Consider the following 15,451-nt stretch of genomic DNA (forward strand, 5'->3'; position numbering starts at 1 on the left):
AGGTGTAGCAGTCTGGACATTAGTGCCTGTTCCGGAGTCTGATGGGCATCTCAGTCCCTGAGCCACTGGCGCCAAGTGGGTAAATCAGATACGGCCTCGATGATGGGGCCAGGCTCGGTCATTCAGGGTTCTTAACAGTGTTCCCGGAGAGAACTGAGTACAAAGCACTAGTTGTGGTGACATCACGTTTTCATTTATTCTTACCTAGCTTTATTTTATGTAGTTTTATTCTTCTTTTACCCTTATGAAGTAGACTGTGGCACGGATCATTCTAATCACAGGACAGAACTGGGAAGAGTGGCCAGGGTCAATTCAGTGAATCTTCTGTGGTCACACATCCAGGCATCTGTAACTGGATCTGAACCATGCTTTTAGCAAACTGCTTTTACCTAACTGCGAACTAAAACTTGCCAAGATTTTGTACCCAGGCCTGTTAGATCCATAAACCAGGCTATCCAGAGGAAGTGGGACAGAGGATGTATGGTCCACTGCTGAAACAAGGAGGGAAAGCAAAATTCAACAGTACCAAATTTGAGAGCTATAGTATTTGAATCTTTGACCTTAGACAATATTCTGAAACGTCATAAAGCAAAGGATTCAATCTTGGAATACTGAATCTTTGATTTGAGGAACCCAGTGCTGAATCATAGCGTTATGAATAAACGGGAAGAAGAAAGTTGAACTCCATTGAATGTACATCTTAAATTTATTCTACTTTTAAGGTTTCATTTACAGTCATATGTACTAACCAATGATTTCTTATGTGTTTAACAATTTGACCTTACTTGGACCAATGAGGAGCTCTATGGTTAAGAAAGCTATTTTTCTGATTAATTGATTTCATTGGAATTGCATATTCACTTGTAGCTAAGCACTGGTAGGAATTGTGAGGATACAAAAGAAATACCATGTATGTCCTGCATTAATAGTCTGTGGTTTGCTAATATCAATAGCATATGAAACAATTAAGAAATGCTTTAAAGCAAGATAAAACAATGGGCCAAACTTATAGTTAATAATAATAACAACAGTAATACTACTACATATTTATAGAGCATTTTGTAGTTTTCAGAGCACTTCTTCACTTGTATTTCTTGGAGAAAATATTATTTTGGCTGTAGTCTTCATAGTATAGCTAAAACTAATGCTCAGCACAGGCATATGGATAGGCATGGCAAAGGTGGAACAGAGATAGAGGGGACTCCAGAGAGAGAAAATAGTTTGAGCAAAAAGGCTGAGACAAGAGTGAGCATTGAGTATCTTGGAAATAGTGGAAAAACTGGTCTTAGCCTGAGTGGAGACAAATAATATTGTGTAGACTAATCTGTCAGGACCAGTTCTGAGCCCTTAGTGTTTTGGGGGAAAGTGTTCAAAGTTTGAGTTTGGGAAAGTTAATCTTACACTTCTAATGATCAAACTGACTTTCATTAAATTATAAATTAAGGATAGGACATGAGTGAGGAGGCACTTCCAACTTCTTACATCTTTCTTACTGGTTATAACATTTTAGGTTTTCTCTCTCATAAGAAGGTACCCTCCCCCCAAACCCCACCTCTATCTCACTCCTTAACTAGAAAGAGTTGCTAGTTTTCTGATTAAATACTAGTATCCTACTCTCTCACTGAAATGGAAAGAAGTGCTATCACCACAGCACTCCATCTTTTCCCATCTCTTGATCAAAGTGCATGCTAAAGAAGATTGATTACTTGACCATACAACCTTTCTCTTTTTAAAAATTGTCTTCTACATGGACAAGAGTGTGGTGGTTACCAGGGGTGGGGGGAGGGAGGACGCAGGAGGGAGGGAGGGAGAGATTTAGGGGGAGGGGGAGGGGCACAGAGAAAACTAGATAGAGGGTGACAGAGGACAATCTGACTCTGGGCGAGGGGTATGCAACATAATTTAATGAGAAGATAACCTAGACATGTTTTCTTTGAATATATGTACCCTGAATTATTAATGTCATCCCATTAACATTAATAAAAATTTATTAAAAAAAAACACAAAAAAACAAAAAAAAACAAAAAAAAATTGTCTTCTGTATGTCATGTTACATGGTGCTGCTCCACATTGCTCCCATATCTACCATGTGTGTGTCACTCAAAGTACACTTGTTCAGTGCATATAGGTGCCATATAGGTATGCACATCATTTTGTTTCATTACAATAAAGTTTAAGCAACAACAACAATAAACACCAATGTCTAACTGCCTCTTTCTCAAATGTGTAAAATTATTTGTTGTGCTGTCAGATAAAGAGGTAGAGAGGTAGGATAGCAAAAAATAAATAGGTTATTGGGGTAATAGAGTACAATAAATTATTTCAGAGAAGACAAAGTTTTCTTGTTCATTTTATAATTATTAAGACGTTTTCTGACAGGGGGCCCTGAAATTTTTGTATACATTTATTTTTCTTTTCTTGTTTGTTTGTTTGTTTATTTCTTTCTCTCCCTCCTTCTCGCCCTCCCTCCCTCCACCTCTCCCTCCCTCCTTCTTTCCTTTCTTCCTTCCCTCTTTCCCTCCTTCCCTCCTTTCATTCTTTCCTTCCATTTCCTTCCCTTTCCTTTCCTTCCCTTCCCTTCTCTTTCTTTCTTTCTTTCTTTCTTTTTTTTTTTTTTTAGTGAGAGGAGGGGAGATAGAGAGACAGACTCCCATATGCTCCCTGACTGGGATCCACCTGGCAACCCCTATCTGGGCCTTATGCTCAAATCAACAGAGCTATCCTCAAAGTCAACAGAGCTATCTACAGAGTCAACAAAGCTATCCTCAGTGCCCTGGCAGATGCGTGAACCAATTGAGCCACTGGCTGCAAGAAGGGAAGAGGGAGAGGAAGGGAGAGGGAGGGGGAGAAGCAGATAGTTGCTTCTCCTGCGTACCCTTACCAGGAATCAAATCTTAACATCCATACGTGGGGCCTATGCTCTATCCACTGAGCCAAATGGCAAGGGCCTACAGTTTCTTATATGTGATTATTTTAGCAAATACTGCAGATATGAAAATGTACCTAAAATGCAAGTAGTTGTTGGTGTTTAGCTCAGACTCAAAAGCTACCATTGTTCTAGTCTGTTAAACTGGGAAACTGAGCAAACAAAAATTTCCCTCAGTTATATTTTCTGTAGTTACTGATCTTCTGAGGTCATCCGAATTACCACCATGATTTTCTAGATTATGATATTTACCTTATACTATACACCAGGGGTCAGCAAACTGTGGTCTGTGGGTCCAGTCTGGTTTTCCATCTATTTTGTGTATGACCTGTAGGCTAAGAATGATTTTTATATTTTTAAATGGTTGGGGAAAATAAAAAAAGAAAAATATGAAATTCAAATCTCAGAGTCCATAAGTCAAGTCTTACTGAAATACAGGCATCCTTACTCACTTACATGTGTCTATGGCCATTTTAACTTCACAATAACAGAGTGGAGTAGTTAATACAGAAACTGTATAGTCCATAAGCCTAAAATACTTACTATTGGGCCGTTAAGAAAAAGTTCTGATCCTTACCATCTTAGAGGTCACTAATGAATCAGATCCCACAAAATGCTGTAACTGAAACAGACTTTGGAAATCATGCAGTGTTAATTTTTTAAAATCTCACATCGATAGAGACAAGTTACTTCTTGCCAAAAATTACACAGTACAACCTCGGTTCCGTTGGTTCAAAGATTCTTTCATATATGCTGTGTCTTACTTAGGGTGGGATAGGTGCTATGTAGTCTGGAGGCAAGGGTAATTATTACACACTTTCCTAATTTTTTTTAAATTCTATTCATTTATTTATTTATTTATTTATTTATTTATTTATTTATTTAGAGAGGAGAGGGAGAGAGAGAGAGAGAGAGATAGAGAGAGAGAGGAGAGACAGAGAGAGAGAAGGGGAAAGGAGCTGGAAGCATCAACTCCCATATGTGCCTTGACCAGGCAAGCCCAGGGTTTCGAACCAGCGACCTCAGCATTTCCAGGTCACGCTTTATCCACTGCGCCACCACAGGTCAGGCCCACTTTCCTAATTTTGATTTCATGTCTTATCCAGAGAAATATAGTGCACTGTAATCAGTTTATGGATACTTGTACTTTCATTATTTCAGCTGATGTGAGTTGGCTTCTGTTTTCCATTTTTCTCATTTCTCAAAAGGTATATGGCCATCATGAAAAATGTTTTCCACTTTTATGCTCTTTCACAAAACCTTTCTCCTTCAGCAAAGGAATTAAGAGGTGGCTAACTTTCTTTTCCATTTAAGGTTTTTTGTGTGTTTTTTTTTAAAGAGAGAGGGACAAACAGGAAGGGAAAGTGTGGTGAGGAGAGAGATGAGAAGCATCAACTCGTAGTTGCATCATTTTAGTTGTTCATTAATTGCTTTTCATATGTGCCTTGACCAGGGGGCTCAAGATGAGCAAGGGACTCCTGTTCAAGTCAGCAACCTTGGGTTTCAAGCCAGAGACTATAGGATTATGGTGATGATCCTGCACTCAAGCTGGCAAGCTTGTGCTCAAGCCAGCAAACCAGTGCTCTAGCTGACAAGCCCTCACTCTAGCTGGCGACCTTGGGGGTCTTGAACCAAGGTCCTCAGCATCCCAAGCTGTCGCTCAATGCACTATACCACCACCAGTTCGGCCAGTTTAAGGTTCTTTTTTTTTAAAGACTTTTTTATTTATTCATTTTAGAGAGGAGAGGGAAGATGGGAGAAACAGCATCAATTCCCCTATGTGCCTTGACTGGTCAAGACCAGGGTTTTGAACCAGCAACCTCAGAGTTCCAGGTCAACGGTTTATCCACTGTGCCACCACAGGTCAGGCCAGTTTAAGGTTCTTAACAGAGGGTGATGATGGTTAGAAAGGCATAGGACACAGATTTCACTCTGGAGTCCATGTATGAGGCATATGTGTGGAGAGGGTAGGGAAAGTGTCCACAAACCCACTGAATGGTAAGGTTTAGTGTATATATACATATGTGGGCTTTTCTGGGAAGTGCATCCATAGCTTTCCTAAGATGTTTAAGATGCCATGGCTCTAAGAAGACTTGGAACTATAGATATATAAAAGATGTGTTTGGAAGAGAATGCTGCTCAGAGGTGTGGTTGGAGAGACTGATCTAGTTTCTCAGGTGAGACCTCAGCTGATATGAGGGAAGAGCTCTTTAACCACTCACATCTTTTCACTCAAGCTTTTTTACCTTCTGTGCCATTCTTAAAGGTAATAAAAATTCATCAGATTCACAAAGTGCTTAAACTCACATGATGGTGAGATCCCAGTATAATTCTCACCAAAGAACGTCCTGATAAATAGAAACTGCAGAGGAGCTAATTTTATGAAAACAGCAAATGGGATTGTTTTAGCAGAAGCAAGCCAGGAGAGCTGGTGCAGATGCAACAGCCCCATTGTGCAGTGCTGAAAGCTCCAATCTGGCTGTTTGTTTATTAACCGTCTCTCCTCTGTAATTTATTAAGCCTGGATTCTGGGAGGTGAGGAAGCAGACACAGTAAGACAATAGAATGGACAGTAAACCTGGACAGCTCCCTTCAGCATCATTGCCGTTGTGTTTCTCATGTGAGCCTCTGACCCCGCCCCTGGTTTAGAGAAAGGGGATAAATTCCATCTTTGGTGATGCTCAGAAGTGGACAAGTAACATGCTTTTGATTTCTAAATTATTTACCAGTTCTAACAAATCAAAGTGTTTTTCAGAGTAAATTTAACCAGTTAGCTCAACAAGTGGGAATCAGGTATTTTGTCTAGTCTCTAAAAGGGCTCTTTTGCCCAAACAAGGAAGAACTTAGTCTACTTTAACATTAACAAGTACCAAATGAAATGTTTTAGGGTGCTCAGGCACCAGATGATTGGTTCATTTTGCTTATTTGAAACAAAACAAGCCCCACTCTCATGGAACTAACATTCCAGTGGAAGGAGCCAGAAAATTAACAAACAGTAAAAAATCTCCTGGTTTCAAGTGCTATGAAGAAGAAGCATGGAGTATGGGAATAAAGACTGGTGGAGGGGCATGCAGAATGGGGTATTATTGTATACAGGTGATGAAGGACAGTCTCTCTGAATAGGTGACATCTTAGCAGTGACCTGAAATGAGAAAGTGAAGAGCCAAAGGCCAAGCAAGCATAAAGTCCGTGAGAACGAGGTGCAGGTGTATTCCTGGAACAGCAAAAGAGGCCAGTGTACTTGGATTGGGGAGGAGCCCACAGGGGACTTTGTAGGGCTGGAGCTTTCTTCTGAGTGATGTGGGAGCCACCGGAGGAGTTTTGCACAGAGAAGTGGCATGATCTGACTTGCCTGCCAAAAAACAAAACCAGAATGAGTGTGCTAGATACCAGTTAATGCATCCTAAGGTCAGAATGGGGCTTGATTCTTGTAATACCAAGCCACTAACTAGCTTTTGGTGGTTGCTTCCCAGTACGTGGAGTGGAGGGCTCATTTCTCCACATCTGTAGGGTGGGTGAAATGGGTGAAATTTCTTCGTTCTTTGTAAAACAGCATCCTCTCCCAGAGAGTGCCAAGGGTGGTGGTTGGTGGAGTTTCACGTCCCTTTGTTCTCCTACAGATTCGGAGACGATATGAAGCATCAAGCAGCAAGAGAATCTGTTAGCACTGGCCCTGCACAGCCCTGGTTTGCAATCAGCCATCCTTTCTGGGGAGCTGATATGATGCAGCTGGCAAGAGAAGGATTCTGTGAGTTCTGATTTCCCCACCTCTTGGAGGGGGAGAGGACTGCAGCCTGTGAGGCACAGCACCAGGCAGCCGCGGGGAAGATATATATGGCAAGCGCAGCTGGAGCCTATACAGAAACATTTGGTAGATGGGAGAGGAAACTCATGATGTTTTATGGGAGTGTGAGAGTATCAGAAGAACCACGGGGCTTCTGGATTAGCAGATGTCTGGAGGCATTGCTACAGCCCATGTCAAGCCTGAGCCCCAACTTCCTTACAAGGTGTCAAGTTCACTGTTCAAGAAGCAGCTGAGAAATCCTTCCATTTATTTAGCTGGAGTCACACTAGTGAGCACTTTCAGTCTGCCCTCTCAGGGCATTTCAGAGCAGGGTCAAGCTGAGGCCATAGGCAGTGTGGCCACAGTTATTGATATCTGAGTGGAAGGAGATGGCCAGACCCATGATTAAGGATTTTAAAATATGGGTACAAATCTTATTTGAGCTCTCAGCTGCTGAAATTGAAAGTTTTTTTCTAGATTTGTGTTGTTCTGGGATTAAATACCTGATACTTAGGAAAGAGATCTCAGAGGTCAGATGTCAGTGTGCAGCTCTCTAATGTCCCATAGTTCATTGGTGAGGACCGCTGTCCACAAGCAGGGAAGGAAGCCTTTTATATTTCAGTTCTGGAAATTTCTGCCTCACAACCAGGCTTGCTAACCTTTGGGGCACCATCCAAATTCTTCTGAATAGAAAGTGCTAATGTATGAGTTTGCTACACAAACTTAGAGACCCTGAAGGCAGTAGATGTGATTCTAGTTGATCTAATAAATAAATGATAATAAATAGAATTGCTTCTTTGATTGCTTTGGCAACATAGTCCCATGGTAGAGACAATTACAGGAGTCGGGAAGCACATAAGTAGGGGACAAGGAGAAGAAAGGAGGGAGTTACAATTGACAGGTGCCTGGTGTCATTTTTGACAGGAATGACAAAAATGAAGCCAGGTTTCTTAAAGAGAAAGGAAGCCAGTATAGTGTGGAATTGCTTCAGAGGTCCACAGTTGAGAAGGATGGCCATTCCTGAACTGGTCCTTTCCCCAAAGCCTGTTTTTGGAGATGAATGCCTACTGACTAAACTAGATTCTGCCTGACCTCTTGATCATGGTTTGACCTAAGAAAAAAGGCCTGAGGCAATTCACTTCAAAAACTGAATATCTACAAACAAAAAAGCCCCTGAATATCTTCTATTCATTATGCATTATTCTAGAATTGGGGGAGTCACTTTCTTCCAATTTGTCACTCTGTACTGTTTGAGACAAGAAAACCCCCTGTGTGATAAAGGCCGAATCAGAGGTAAATCTGGGGTGCTTTCTAAGTACAGAGAGGAAATAGAAGTGTCAGGGAAGGTTTCTTTAAGGATTTTTTTATTGGTTGATTTTAGAGAGAGGAAAGAGAAAGAGAGAGAGAGAGAGAGAGAGAGAGAGAGAAAGGGGAAGGAGGAGGAGCAAGAAGCAGTTGCTTCTCGTATGTGCCTTGACCAGGCAAGCCCAGTGTTTTGAACTGGCAACCTCAACATTTCAGGTCAACGCTTTATCCACTGTGCCACCACAGGTCAGGCAGGGAAGGTTTCTAAGGTGACACTTCTTTATCAGTGACTGAAAATTAGTCACAGAGAGTAGAAGGAAAGGGATCCCAGGCATAAGGAACAGCATGTGCGAACTTTTAGAGGTATGAGAGAGAACAGAAGTACAGGTGACGGGCGAGGAGATTAGTGTCTGGTGTGCAGTGTGCCGGGGCTGAAAGCATGGGACGCAGATGAGGGCAGCAGGTGAAGCCAGCGGGCCACAGGGATCGCGTCATGGAGGGCCTGCACAACATGATAAGGAAGTTAGACAGTATCTTGCAGATTCTGAAGACCCACTGAAAGATTTAACAAGGGAAGGTATTTATATTTTGTATATATAAAAATAATCTCTTCCATAAATCTCTTATATTTATCTAGTTATCTGGCCTCTGCATAAATTATGTTCAGGATTGGGAGCTCTCCACCTCCCAAAGCTGCCTACTTCATTGTTGGATGGCTATAAATTTTACAGAATTCTTTCTTATATTGAGCTGAATTCTGCCTCCTCATAATTCCTATTCACTGTGTCTAGCTTTGCCATTTGTAGCAACATATAAATGGCCACTTTAGAATATTTGAAGATACCAATAAAAACCCCTCGCCCCTTAGTTTTGTTTTCCAAGTTAAGCACACTAAAAGAGTTCACTCATTCTTTGTTTATTTCATTGTTTCTAGGCTCCTTACCATCTCTGTCACAGTTCTGTGGATGAACTGTGATTTATTAAAGTATCTTTTAGAATCTGGCATTGGAATTGTTCCTAATCCTTTAAATAAGCTCAGAAAGCATCGAGTACATTGATGCATTGCTGCCTCTTTTGAGCTGGGCACTCTAGGGCCATCAGAAACTCTAGTCTCCTTAGTTTGTTACTGGTCACATCCCACTGTTTGCTTTTAAAGCTTTTGATTAACTGACACTTCTAATTCTTCTACACATTAATTATTGCCAAGTAAAATCTCCACTATACTCAGTATGTGCAATTTATTTTTGAAGTTTAAATATAAGACTTTACATTAAACTTTACCTTGTTAGTTTTCCAGACTACTAGATTTCAGCCTATTAGATTCATTTTTAAAGTCTTGATTCTTTTTTCTGTGACATTAGTGGATCTCCTTGCACATTTGATAAAAATTTGTTATATGTTTTAATCCAAGTCACTAATAAAAATGTTTTCTAAGATGGAACTTGGTAGCACTGGAGGTCTATGTCCAGTCTGGGTATGTGTTCAGACAACTGCGGTTCCACTTAATGACCATTTGGCATTATTCATAATCCTAACTTTAAAGATATATTGTGTTTGGCATTTCTTCCCATTCAAATAAATAAATGTTTATTGTTAACCTCCTATCTTCTAGGTTAGGTGCTGAGGACACAAAAATAATCAAGAAATCATTCTTAACAAGCTTGCAATTTAGCAGAGGTAACAGACATAGATACACCAGCTGCAAATCAATATGAGTATAATTAAATATGTGTTACCTCTAATTTGTATTAGAGTTAGATATACTTTTTTAACATAAAATATAATAGATAATATATAGTATATAGTATATCATATTGTACATTAGCAATATAAACAAACATATACGGATAATAGAACATAGAGCAAGGGGACATTTTTCTTTCTTTCTTTCTTTCTTTCTTTTTATTTATTTATTTTTTTTGTATTTTTCTGAAGTGAGAAGCAGGGAGGCAGAGAGAAAGACTCCCACATGTGCCTGACCAGGATCCACCTGCATGCCCACCAGGGGGCGTTGCTTCATTGCAACCGGAGCCATTCTAGCACCTGAGGAAGAGGCCATGGAGCCATCCTCAGTGCCTGGCCAACTTTGTTCCAATGGAGCCTTGGCTGCAGAAGGGGAAGAGAGAAATAGAGAGAAAGGAGAGGGGGAAGAGTGGAAAAGCAGATGGGCGTTTCTCCTGTGTGCCCTGGCCAGGAATCAACCCCAGCAAATCTATACGCTGGGCAAACACTCTACCACTGAGCCAACTGCCCACGGCAAGGGGACGTTACTTTTCATGAGGAAAAGGAGAAAGGAGGGCTTCACAAGAGAAGGGACATTTTAACTGGCCCTTGAAAGATATCAAAGATTTTGGTGAGGTAAGTGGAGAATGGAGATGGGAAGATATTCCAGAGTGAAGAAATGTGGTAAACCAAGCACAGAAGAGTGAATGTCTTCAGAAGGTTCAAGAACAGAAAATATTCTCATGTGGGTGGAGTGCCAGGTTCAGGGAAATGAATGGCAAGAAGCGAGACAACAGGAGGAGGGTCTCCAACGCCATGTTGAGGAATTAAGGCTTTATCCTGCAGGTGAAGAGTTTAGCCAAATCAGAAGTCATTAAACAAGTGAGTAAGTAACATGAGTGGATGGATCAACTACTTAACTCTATTGACAAGGAAATGAGTTCAGTTTGCCAAACTTATTCTTAGTGAACCCATGTTGGTTCTAGTATTTAACTGACCGTTAAGCATCTGTTTAATGAGCAGCTCAATCCATTTGTGTATGTTTATGTTTTGCTCCTACCTCTGCAGCATCTATATTTTTCCTGACTGTTGCTTTGACCTTTTTGACTCTTACCCTTTTTGTCCTTAGGCATTTGTTCTGCATTCTGTGGTGTTGGTCTGTTTGTTTGCCTATAGCTTGCACTGACCTTTACTATTTAATGTGTCCTCTGGCTCTGGCGTTTGAGCCACAGCAGTTCCTACCCTCAGAGCTTACCTGGACTCTACTTTGAATTGCTCACCTGCTTTCACATGCCCCTGTCTGTGGAGATCTCTGCACTTTTTGCTCAGGCTTGGTCTAACCTGGTCTCATCCTTTGTGCTACCATCTTAGCCTCTGTTCCTCTATTCTAGCTCCTTGACCTACAAGTTGTACCTGTTTGCTCTCTTTTGTTCCAACTCTAGTGATAAAATGTAATTTTTCCTTTCTAGAAGCTATACAGTATAGTTGAAAAGATAGGACCAATACACAAGAAACTATATGTTACAATTGATAGACAAATTGGATATACTAACTAAAAGAGTAATGTAAATTTAGAGGAAAAGATTGAACTGGGAAACTGAAGAAACTTAGGAGGAACAGTCTTTTCTAGTGAAGTCTCTTTTTTTTTAATTTTAATTTTATTTATTCATTTCAGAGAGGAGAGAGAGGGAGAGAGAGAGAGGAGAGGGAAAGAGAGAGAGGAGAGGGAGACGGGGGAGGAGCTGGAAGCATCAACTCCCATATGTGCCTTGACCAGGCAAGCCCAGGGTTTCGAACTGGCGACCTCAGCATTTCCAGGTCGACGTTTTATCCACTGTGCCACCACAGGTCAGGCGTGAAGTCTCTTTTAAAAAGGTTTATATTTCTAGACACAAACATTTCTTTGGAAGCAAGAGGGAAATTGCAGGGCAGGACTTCCTTTGGACTTTTCCATGATTGGCTCCAAAGCTGCCTATCCTAGAGGAGCTACCTTGTCTGGGCCATCTAGCGGTTGTCACCACCAGAGAAGCCTTACCCGCCTCAAGGAGAGAGCAATTTAACGCCATTTCCAACTTAAGCACCATATCTACAGGGCGTGAAATTAGTTCCAGCAAGCAGCAAATTTGCTGCTAATAAAAATATTTAGCGATTCACTTGTCTTTAAATCATCAGCAGAATATTCTTTTACTTGCATCAGTGCTTGTTTCTCCCAGTTCTAATATTTGGTAATCAAGCTAGCATTGTTTAGCTAACGCTTGGAACAGCAAGTTCCTCAGCTTGCAAAACTGTGGGTTTCCTGAGAAGGAACTTTTATCTTTCTTTTGGTCAGAAATAGGCCTCAATATTTTTTGGATCATGGAGAGAGAACACTCTCACCGGTTTGGTGGTCTCGTAAATAAGTTTCATTCTCTTCCGCCTGCCAATATTATCTCCTGAGTCATTGCACGTGGAGAATTTGGGGCGCTCAGAGAGGAGGTGCCTACTAGCCCATGTTTATACACAGCTTTACTCTGTCTTGATGCCAAATTCATTTTAATTTCTTTTCTGCTTCTTTTAGGCTCTTTCTACCCAGAATGAGGGTAACCTAAATACTGAAGAAATGTTGTAGGGCATTAAAACTTTTTCATTGATTTAACAAATATTTATTGGGCACCTACCACATGCATTCATTGCTGTAGGCAGAGGTGGATTAAGGTCCGTTGAGGCCCTGGGCGCAGAAGAAAATATTGGGCCCCTTTTAAAAAAGGAGAAAGACAGGGAAAATAAAAATACATGTTAACTATATTTTTAAATAAATAAAAAAATATGTACTATTAATGTTAAAATTGCACATATGAAACCAAACTTTGTGTCATTAGAAAAAGTATAAAGCCGTGGTTTTGCAGGGCCCTTCAGAAGTCGGGGCCTGGGATGTATTCCTGGTGTGCCCGTTGTCAAATCCGCCTCTGGCTGTAGGGTCCTGTTTAAATCAGAAGTGTTCCAAGAGGCCTAGTCCTGTGGGATAGCTAGCTGAGAGGCTGACCTTGCAGATAACACCTCTTCTCCAGGTCCCTCAGATGGATATGCATACCTACATCATTTTCTTTTCCTAATGGCAGGCACCCACAGAAGGAACAAGCACAACAGACATTCTCTTTCTTGTCACTCAATTGGTCTAAGGGTCTAAAGAGGTCACTTGTTTCAAAGTCTAAACAATTTAGAGAGGGAGTGCAGTGACATCCGGGGACTCTGTCTTCTACTCCAGAGGAGCCTGGCTGTGTCATTTTTACTTCAGTTTCTGGTGGAAATTGGGTTTGAGCATTCTGACAGGAGATGAAGATGTAAGCAGCTTCAGACAAGCACAACTCTGTCCTTCTCTGCAGTCAGTCGGCACGAGAGGCTGAAGAAAGCAGGCCTCTGGGTTAAGAGAGGGACCTGTACAGAGCTGGTAACGGAATTAGAATCAAAGACAAATTAACCCACGTAACAAACACTGACTTCATTGTTGGGGATACTGGAAGGGGTAGAGTAGAGAAGGGAAATGACATCAGGAAATGACACTTGGAGTGGCTGAGAGACCAGCAGGGAGGCTCAGCAAAGGGCAGCCCTCTGTGTGCGGTGGTGGGAGACACAGAGGTTGGGGGCAGAGCCTCTGGGCTCTGTCTGTCGCTATTCCCCTAGCCACGGACCCTGAGGACACCCCTTCTCCTCCTTGAGGTCAGTCTGCTCATCTGTCCAAAGAGAAGAATTTTACTCCCTCCTCCAGGTCCTTTTCCTATAGCATGAGAAGGTTGGGATGGTGACTGCTTTAAAGGGCTGGAGAGACTTATTAGAGGGGTACTATGATGAACATCTGGATTTCTCCCGGGATGGGGAGAACAAAATAGCATGTACATTTAAGTTATATAAAAGCATGTTTTTTCTAATGGTAACGTGATAGATATAAGACTGAATGAACTAGAACCACTTGCCCTGAATGAGATGTGTAATCTCCCATAATGCTCTAGTCTCAAAATTTCAAGTAGGTGTATTTGTTATATAGTGTGGGTCAACTGAAGTTCCGAATGTTTATTACCTTGATGATTTTATCCTAGCTATGGAATGATGGGAATCATCAGATATGAAATGTTGGGGAGGTATGAAAATGATCTGAAGAATATGCTCTAACAATTAAGGATTTAAGCAAGAACCAAACTCAAGATGGGGGTGGGGGAGGAACGCTGAAGAACTTAGTAATTAAAATAGAAATAAAAGCATTCTCGAATCCTGGTCCTGTCTTCTCCATATGTCAGTATGTAACCAAGAAAGACTTTCTGGGAGCGAGTGTGTAAAGAAAATGTGTGGCTTGGAGGATGCAGATTGAATGCTGACATGGCAGCGAGGATGGAGTGTAGCATTTGGCCAGTGGGGGAGCAGGGAACATAAGAGCCAGATAAAGGAGCTCTGAGAAGAGCTGGAGAGAAAGGAGGGAGCTGGCAGGCGGGAGCCCTGGAGTCTTCTGTGAGCGGGCAGAGCTGACGTAGGCTGGGTAGGGGAAGGATGGGGTCAGAGCAGGGATGCAGTTGCTCTGCCAAGAACCCTGATCCCTTGGCTCTTCCTAGCTGCTTCTTACCTCAGTGTCCTTCGGGTGAGCTGTTTGCTTCTCCATGTCCCATTGCAGTAGCCTGGTCTCCACCTACTGCTACACCGCAGGACGCCTCAGGCCTACTGCCCACTTGCTGCCATGTGCCAGAATTGGGTCAAAAGCAGGCATGGCCAACAGTTTTTACCCCCAGGCCAGATTAGAAAGAAAACTTTTTTCATGGGCCGGATGAAATATTAAAATTAAAAAATGTTAAATACAAAAGCGATTTGTTTAAGTAAACAAAATTTTATTATGTAATTTGTTTATGAATAAATGTGAGAGAAAAACATTTTAATATACAATATTATTTTAATAAAAATATATTTTAATAAAAATATAATTACATACTGTATAAATATCCAAACTGTATCGTAATCAATTGAAACAATATTTAATTAATAAAATGAGCTTGAAGGGGTTATATCGCAAATAAAACAATTATTTCGTTTTACAAACAGCCTGGACATGTTTTCAGTTATCAGCTGCAGCTATTGTCTATGTGCTACGATGCCACTTGATTCAGCACACTTGACCACAAAAATAGTGAATTGTTTGACCTTGGGTGCGCACTGGCAAACTCCACCTAAAAGAATGTGGGTTTCACATCACCACTAAACGTCAAACAGTTCATATCGAGTACAAATGAGTACAAAAGTTGTAAATCTATAATGGAATTTTATTAAAAAATAAAGAAGTATCATGAATCCATTCGACCAATTATTGGAAGTTAACCCTAGATTAGTCACACGCAGAATTCTTTCCCATGTATCACTATCTTCTTGAATATCTTGATTTCTAATCATCAAAGATGCTTCCGCTTCTGAGTAAATGAGATTTTAAAGTTGCTGAGAATATTAAAAATTTAATCGCATAAACTCATTACGTGGGCCAGATCTGGCCCGCAGGCCGTATGTTGGCCATGCCTGGTCAAAACTCAAACAGGTTCTGAGGATGGATTAATGATGCTTTAGAGTGTCAGGTCCCCATCTGTTTCTTGAACATTTCTCATGACAGCATTAATCATAGGTCAACCCTTAGGTTTCCCTAAGTTCTCCTGAATTACCTTAGCTGTGCTTTTGCAAAGTTCTGATGAACACACCAGGAGGTTGGT

Source organism: Saccopteryx bilineata, chromosome 2 (genome assembly GCF_036850765.1).
Source record: "Saccopteryx bilineata isolate mSacBil1 chromosome 2, mSacBil1_pri_phased_curated, whole genome shotgun sequence".
Classification (NCBI taxonomy): domain Eukaryota; kingdom Metazoa; phylum Chordata; class Mammalia; order Chiroptera; family Emballonuridae; genus Saccopteryx; species Saccopteryx bilineata.